Source organism: Papio anubis, chromosome 5 (genome assembly GCF_008728515.1).
Source record: "Papio anubis isolate 15944 chromosome 5, Panubis1.0, whole genome shotgun sequence".
Lineage (NCBI taxonomy): Eukaryota > Metazoa > Chordata > Mammalia > Primates > Cercopithecidae > Papio > Papio anubis.
The window spans coordinates 171,547,894-171,556,513 of record NC_044980.1 but is presented as its reverse complement, the minus strand read 5'-3'; positions in this window follow the sequence as shown (position 1 = coordinate 171,556,513).

The following is an 8,620-nucleotide window of genomic DNA, read 5'->3' as shown; positions in this document are numbered from 1 at the left end:
TTTTTAGGTAATTAACTTAAAAGCTTCTCCTCTGACAAACATTTTTGTTGCACTGCTGACTCTCCTTCTCCACATCTGTTGTGTTCCTAGGGCTTCTCCGTAGTGTGAACTAGGACGCTTCATTTGTTGCTGAAAGATTTCCAGGGTGTATTTATTCCGCAGCGTCTCTCTCCTGGGTAACGGGGCATGTTTTCTTGCCAAAGGCGGTTCCACACTCACGACTGTGTAGGGTTCTTCCCCTATGTGAACTCTGAGAGTCAGTGAGCTCAGATCTCCAAGGGAAAGCTTTCCTGCATTTGCTGTTTCCTCAGTGTTTCTCCCACTATGAATTCCTTGGTGTGCAATGAGTTTTGACTTCTAGTTGGAAACTTTTAGACATTGTTTTACATTCGTGTGGTTTTCTCCACTCTGAACTCTATGATTCAGAATTAGAAGCAGTTATTAGCAAAGGCACTTCCACACTGATTGCATTGAGGATTTCTCCCCAGTGTGAGGGTCTGGCGTAGAGTCCTGGCTTCCCGCAGAAGACTTTCACGCTCTGCCATGTTCAGCCTGCGGCCTCTCTAGGAACTCGGATGCACCGCGAGGCCTCTCCCCCTCCTGTGGGCTTTCTCACATTCGGTCTCCTTGCAGGTTATCTCCACAGCATGAGCCATTCTGTGTACAGTGGGGCATCCTCTGTCACTGAAGATGCTATCAGATTTAGTACATTCACAAGGTTTCTCTCCTTCCCGAATTTTCTGAGGTATACAAATAACTGACTTCCACAAGAGGGCTTTTCCACACTCCGTGTGTACACACGGTTTCTGCCTGTGATCATTTCTTTTATTATTTTATTTTTTCGAGATAGGGTCTCGCTCAGTTTCTTAGGCTGGAGTGCAGTGGCACAATCCTCGGTCACTGTAGTCTCGACCTGGGCTCGAGCGATCCTCCCACCTCAGCCTCCTGAGTAGCTGGTGCACACCACCATAACCAGCTAATTTTTATTTTGTGTAGAGACGAGGTCTCACTATGTTGCCCAGGCTGATCTCGAACTTCTGAGCTCAAGCGATCCTCCTGCCTCCACCTCCCAGAGTGCTGGGATTACAAACATGAGCCATCGCACTTAGCCTCTTTGATCGTTTCTATGGTGTTCAGTGGAGGCTGACACCTCCCTAAAGATATTCCTGGTTTTTTTTTTTTTTTTTTTGCATGCATGGGTTTGAATTCTTTGAGGTCTAATCAATGTATTTGGACCCCTGAATAAAGTTTTGTGAGTTTTCTTCTATGTGTGGAATTTATAAGGCATTCTCCCAGTGTGGTTTCTCTTCTGTCGAGTGAGAGGTGACCTGTACCTAAGGTTTTGTCCCATTTGTTGCCCTGAAATTATTTCTCCCAGTATGAATTACATGTTCCAGTGAAAATGGAGTTCTGGGTTGGAGGCTTATTCCATGTTTACACAATTAAAATTGCAGTGCTCCTCTCTGAGATGAGAGTTCTAAAGCAGAGTAAGATTACGTTTTGATGTAAGCTTTACCCACTTATTTATAAGGTCTCACCTGTGGTCCACTGTGTTGAGACTTCTACAGAAGAGCTTCTGTACAGTAACCATATTCTGAGGCTTTCTCACTTGTGTGAATCTTCTGACACATTTATTATAGCTTTGTCACATTTCTTATCCTTTTTGCTCTTTAGAAATTTCCCCTTAATTTATTACATTCATTGCTTACTGTAAACAGTCCAGGTAACTGACTTTATTCTGTTACTTCGTGTTCAATAAATTTAACTTTTCCCAAAAGTTGGGTCTTCAGTTGCTTCTTTATACAGATACTGTTTCATAAAACTTCTTCAAACATGGAATAAAATGCACAATTCCAGGTGAATCTTCCCACCATTTTATAGAATGAAACTGCTTCACAAATACTCTTTGTTATATTGATACCTTTGTTTCTAAATATGAAACATTCCAAACTGTAAATATTTTCCATCTCTTGGGCTTTGAGGAGGGAAAAACTGCTGTAGTATGGACAGCCAGAGTGGAATACTGATGGTTATTACAAGTAGCTTGGGGGGTTTCAAAAATGACATTCCATGCTGTGGAGAAAAGGCTAAAGAAATGTAAGGGACAGGAACCAAAAAGGAATAAAGCTCTGATAAGAAGAAACTGACCAGTTGGATGGAATTCCAAAAGGTATTCAAGGGTGTGGAGAAGTAAATTAGTAAAAGGACTGGATTTGGCTGAGTGCGGTGGCTCATGCCTGTAATCCCAGCACTTTGGGAGGCTGAGGTGAGTGGATCACTTGAGGCCAGGAGTTCAAGACCAGCCTGGCCAACATGGCAAAACACCATCTCTACTAAAAACACAAAATTAGCTGGGCATGGTGGCACATGTCTGTAATCCCAGTTACTTGGGGGTCCTGAGGCTGGAGAATTGCTTGAACCCAGGAGACAGAGGTTTCAGTGAGTCAAGATATCGTGCCATTGCACTCCAGCCTGGGCAACAGAGAGAAACTCTGTCTCCAAAAAAAAAGAAAAAAGAAAAGAAGACTGGATTTGAAAATTTTAAGCCTCATCACTTCATTTGTGGATTACTGTTTTACTCTCTTTAGGCTGCTAGAAAAGAATACCATAGACTCAGTGGCTTCTAAAAACAGACGTTTCTCATAGTTCTGGAGGCTGGGAAGTCCAAGAGCAAGACACCAGGGGACTTGGTGTCTGGTGCGGGCTGCCTCCTTGTTCATAAACAGCATTTCCTTGCTGTGTCCTCATACGGTGGGAGGTGTGAGGGCATCCTGGGGTCTCTTCATAAGGGCTCTAGTGCCGTTCCCAAGGGCTCTGCTCTCATAACCTCCCACAGGTCCCATCGCCAAATACCACACATTGGAGCTTAGGATCTCACCATATGAATTTTGGAGCAACATAAATATTCAGCCTATGGCAATTACTCAGAATACTAACTAGTCTTTCTGCTTCTTGTATCTTTTCCCTCTTATTCATCCTACACAGTAATATAAAAAATCACCATTCCATGGCACCATGGTGCTGTGGCCCCATTGCTAGGGTCCCAGCCCTCTCCTGTCACCTCCATCTGGCTGTGATTTATTCTCAAATTTACCTGCAGACTCACATAACAGAAATAGCAGAAAGGGTACATTAGTCTAGGGGAACATGGCCCCAGGCACTCTTCACTCATACAGTCTGCCAGATGAGGTATGATCAGAGCTCTCAAATATTGAATTTACCTGCAGTATCATTTTCCCATTCTGGTCTGCAGACAGGTAAAACTTCCAGGGCACACAGACCCTGTCTTGCCCATGCCCTGTGTGCTTCTTTAAGTCAGCTTTTGCATCGTGACCTTGCACTGTGTCATGGTTAAGGCTTCTTGAGGTCAACTTCAGCTCTGCTGGATGAATGACCTTGGGCAAGTTACTCATTTCTCCCACAGTCACTGAAAGCCAGAGTCTCCTTAACGCACCCTGCAGAGGTGCCCAAATTGCTGGCTCCATAAGCCTACCATTGGTCCTCCCAGTCCTACCAATCGCTACCCACACAGACCCCACTCATTAACCCAGCCCCACGGCTGAGCAGTCCCAGGACCCCATCTCACATGCAGCTAGCCCCTCCTCACTGCCCCCCAGACTGCTTAGTCACTGTTGGTCCCACATGTACCCCTGGGTGCTTACTCTGTGCTAAGCACCTGGGATACATCAGCAGAGAAAATAGACAGGAACTGCTTCCCTCATGGGACTTGCATCCTAGTGGTGGAGACACAAAATAAACAACATACAAAACGAACTAATAAATGACACTGTATGTTAGAGGGTGACGTGCTGTGGACAAAAGAAAACAGCAGAGCAGGGTACAGAGAATGGGGAAGTGGCGGGGGGTGGCTGCAGTTCTGAATAGGGCAATCAAGTACAGGCTTCATCTGAAGGAGGTGGGGAGAGAGCCATGGAGGTATCTGGGGGATGGGCTCCTGCAGGCGGAGTGCCGAGCGCAAGGCCCAGGGGCAGGGGTCACCCTGGTATTTCGGGGACCCAGCAAAGACAGAGGCATGGAGGAGTGGGTGAGGGAGGGAGACAATGTGAGGAAGGCAGCAGAGTGGAGCAGTCAGGGCTCTCCAGAGAACAGAGCCCAAAGGGTCAAGAGATTAGACGTAGATATAGATTAGATACAGATATACAAGAGTTTTGCTTCGAAGGCCTTCAACTGACTGGAAGAGGCCCGCCCAGATTATTGGGGTAATCTCCTTTACCTAAAGTCAGCTAACTGTAGCGGTCACCCACATCTACAAAATACGCCTTCACAGCGACATCCAGACCAGTGTCTGATTAAGTAACTGGGTACCACAGCCTGGCCAGGTGACACATAAAGCTGTCACCTGAGGCACTGGGGTACGTATACCATGTGTGGCCCTGTAGGCCAAGGCCACTAAAATCATGGACTTCCATTTACTCTGGGTGAGATGAGGAGACACTGGAGGGTTTTAATAACAGTTAGAGGGTCTGACAAACTAAAAGGACCACTCTGGCTACTGCGTTGACAATGTTTTAGCAACATCTTTTGTACACGTGTCTTTTCAGAGCGTGTTACCTGCAGAATAGTGTAGTGGACACCTTTATTCATGGAAACATTTCTTAATCACGCACCCAAGCTGCACTCTTAGAAACATTTTATACACGTGTTTTTAAAAAGGGTTTCACGTGCTGAACAGTTGTGGTCACATTCATTCACGGGAATAATACTATTCTCAAACATGCACCATTAGCGTTCTTAGAAACATCTTTTTTTTTTTTTTTTTGAGACAGAGTCTCGCTCCATACCCCAGGCTAGAGTGCAGTGGCGTGATCTCAGCTCACTGCAGCCTCCACCTCCCAGGTTCAAGTGATTCTCCTGCCTCAGCCTGCAGCATAGCCCGGCTAATTTTTGTATTTTTAGTAGAGATGGGGTTTTGCCATGTTGGCCAGGCTGGTCTCCAACTCCTGACCTCAGGTGATCCACCTGCCACGGCCTCCCAAAGTGCTGGGATTACAGGCGTGACCCACTGCACCCGGCCAGAAACATCTTTTGATGTGTCCTTATATTTTGGGAAAATAATAAAAAGGAAGAGAGAGAAGAGGTGAGCAGAAATGTGGCAGCCAGAGTGACCAGTTCCTGAGATCCGTGGTGGTATAGCTTATTGGGTACGGGTTTGGGATCTATCACAAAAGCCTTCACATTTAAAACCGTTCTCTTAACTCTAACGTGATCTTGGACACGCTACTTAAGTCAAAGACTCCTTGCCTGTCAAGTAAGTATGATAATCATATCTAGCTGATAGGTAATCATCCATCCCTACAAACTTGAAGGTTTTTATAGAAATTTCATGGTATAATGTAGGAACAATGCACAGTGCCTGGCTCATAACGAGTGCTCAGTGAACTTCCCTCTCATGCAGTAATGGTAAGTACAAAAACCATTAGAGGCTGGGCGTGGTGGCTCACGCCTCTAATCCCAGCACTTTGGGAGGCCACGGTGGGCGGATCACGAGGTCAGGAGATCGAGACCATCCTGGCTAACACAGAGAAACCACATCTTTACTAAAAATACAAAAAATTAGCTGGGCGTGGTGATGGGCACCTGTAATCTCAGCTACTCAGGAGGCTGAGGCAGGAGAATAGCTTGAACCCCGGAGGCAGAGGTTGCAGTGAGCCAAGATTGTACCACTGTACTCCAGCCTGGGGACAGAGTGAGACTCCGTCTCCAAAAAAAAACCAACCAAACAAACAAACAAAAAAAACACATTAGAAAGGCTAAGAGAAGTTCATGACTAAAGAAAACCTAAAAGACAAGAAGGAATATGACCTGCTTCTCAAGGAATGACCATTGATGCGTCCTTTACCTGTCTTATCGCCAGCTTGGATGAATTCTTGTCACAGCTGCATAACTATACTCCCAAGATCCAGTTTCTCTCTAACTTCAGGCTTCCACGTTTTCCTGCCATAGACTCATGTAATAAAACTCTTTCCTAATCATATATCTTCACCTCACCATCCCGGCCCAACCCCACTGCCTACTTACTAAGTTTAAACTATAACCCTGGGGACAAAAGCCTCCAGGTTTCATTCTCTGCCTATGTACGCACTGATAAAGAATGGCAGAAGTAATATAACTGCGTAGGATTTTAAAAATTCTTCATTCGGCCTGGCGCGGTGGCTCACGCCTGTAATCCCAGCACTTTGGGAGGCCAAGGCGGGCAGATCACGAGCTCAAGAGATTGAGACCATCCTGGCTAACACAGTGAAACCCAGTCTCTACTGAAAACACAAAAATCAGTCGGGTGTGGTGGCGGCGCCTGTAGTCCCAGCTACTCGGGAGACTGAGGCAGGAGAATGGTGTGAGCCCAGGAGGCAGAGCTTGCAGTGAGCCAAGATCATGCCACTGCACTATAAGCCTGGGCCACAGAGCGAGACTCAGTTTCAAATTTAAAAAAAAAAAAAAAAAAATTTCTTCAGTCAACCTCCATTTTTTTAATTAGTAAAGACACTAAAAACTGGAGGATAAAAGGTTTGCTGCTAGACATATTACTGAGATGAATTAGCAATTGAACTTCAGGTGGTTAAATACTTTTTCCAACTTTGGAATTTCTTCTTCACTGCAAGGAAAATTAATTGAGAAAGAAAGAAAAGTAATTGGAAACTTTTCCATTTTTTAATGCTCTGGTAAAATGTACATTATTATAGCAAGTATCTGCATCTTGGAAATTTGAAATATAAAACCCAAAACCAGATAATAGCTTCCTCTGTTTCAAGTGCTACCAAGGTCCCCTGCATGAACTAATGGGCCTGTGTGGTCTTGCTGCTTCAGCTGACAGAAGAAAGGAAAGGAAGGCGAGGGGAGGGGAGTGGAGGGGAGGGAGAGAGAGGGAGAGAGAGAGGGAGGGGGTGAGGGGAGGGGAGGGGAAGGGACAGAGAGAGGTAGAGAGAGAAAAAGAAAGAGGAAGGAAGGAAGAAAGGGAGGGAGGGAGGGAGGAAGGAAGGAAGGAGAAAGGGAGGGAGGGAGGGAGGGAAGGAGGGAAAGGAAAGGAAAGGAACTTCAGCCAGGTCTGCTACAAGCCACCACTATCAGAAAGTCCTCTGGGTTTTATTCTCAAACTGCTGCCTTTCCAGGGAAACAGGTCCTCGGGGTCAGCACCCTGCATCTTCCCCCTGTTCCTGGTTCTCTCACCCCCACATGGCTCAGCCTCAGGCCTGGCCCAGAAAGTGTGGATCTGAGACGGGGCTGAGCTGCCAAAGGCTGCAGCCTCAGCCTCAGCTGCGTCGGGCCTGGGGTCATCTGTGGTTTGCCTGCGTGGGACCTTTCCACATCCTGTCTTCTTTGGAGAAAGACCCTGGGTTTTTCTTGTGGACCCCTCTCTCCCACTCTTGGCTCATGTGGTTGGGTGAACCCCACCTCCTTAGGCTCCAGGTGAGCACATGGCCCCAGCCCTCCTCACCCACCAACCCCAGGCAGCGCCGACTTGTCCATTAGGGGCAGTAGGGACAGTGGCTGGGGCCCAGAGTACCTCTAGGGGCTCATGGAAATGTTTTAAGTTCTCCCCAAATTGGAAGGAAAACATTTTGTCTTTATGCCAACACAGTTGTAAAACAGATGGTAAAATGTGGTATAGCCATAAAATAGTTGTGAAATATATTGCGTATATATTTAAAATTTTTCTGTATGTTATGTTTTAGCCAGGTGCGGTGGCTCACACCTGTAATCCCAGCACTTTGGGAGGCTAAGGTGGGCAGATCACTTGAGGTCAGGAGTTCGAGATCAGCCTGGACAGTATGGTGAAACCCCATCTCGACAAAAATACGAAAAATTCGCCAGGTGTGGTGGTGCATGCCTGTAATCCCAACTACTAGCCTGTAATACCTACCTACTAGGTAGGCTGAGGCAAGAGAATCACTTGAACTCGGGAGGCTGAGTTTGCAGTGAGCCGAGATTGCACCATTGCATTCCAGACTGGGTGACAGAGTAAGACTCCGTCTCAAAAAACAAACAAACAAAAAACCCTTTTGGCTGGGGACAGACAGAGCCTGCCCTTCCTGGGGCTGGCCAGTTCTTAAGCGACAGCGAAGACTGAGCTGGGCACGCTTTCGATACACAGCAACCAGCCAGAGCCGGGCCTCCTCTCTCAGTCCCACACACCCCAGGAGCGACATTCCTCTGCCTTCATCATCCCGGGGCCGAGCACCAGGCACCGAGGGAGCCCCTCTGCCCCCACTGTCCTTATAGCTTAGAGCCCGCTGAAATGACACAAACGAGCCAGTCTAAACCATTCACCCTGCCCTGCCTTTCCCTCAGAAACTCAAAGAAAGGCTCTGGCTTCATGCTTCCCCCTACTCCCCACCGACTCCTGTCTTCTGCCTCCTGAACACCCTGGTGCCTGGTTCACATGGCCCTGTATGGCCTGCCCTGTCTCCTGTCTCTAGGAATAGTGAGTACATTTGTTATCCTGAGCCTCTCCTCTGCCTCTTTTGGCTCCATCTCATTAACTACCTCATAACAGAATTCAAAACAGGATGGAAGTAACAGTTTCATGCAATTGTGAGGATGAAATGAAGGAATATATGTAAAGTTCTTACAATAGCACCTGGTACCAGGCGTGCCCTCCAAT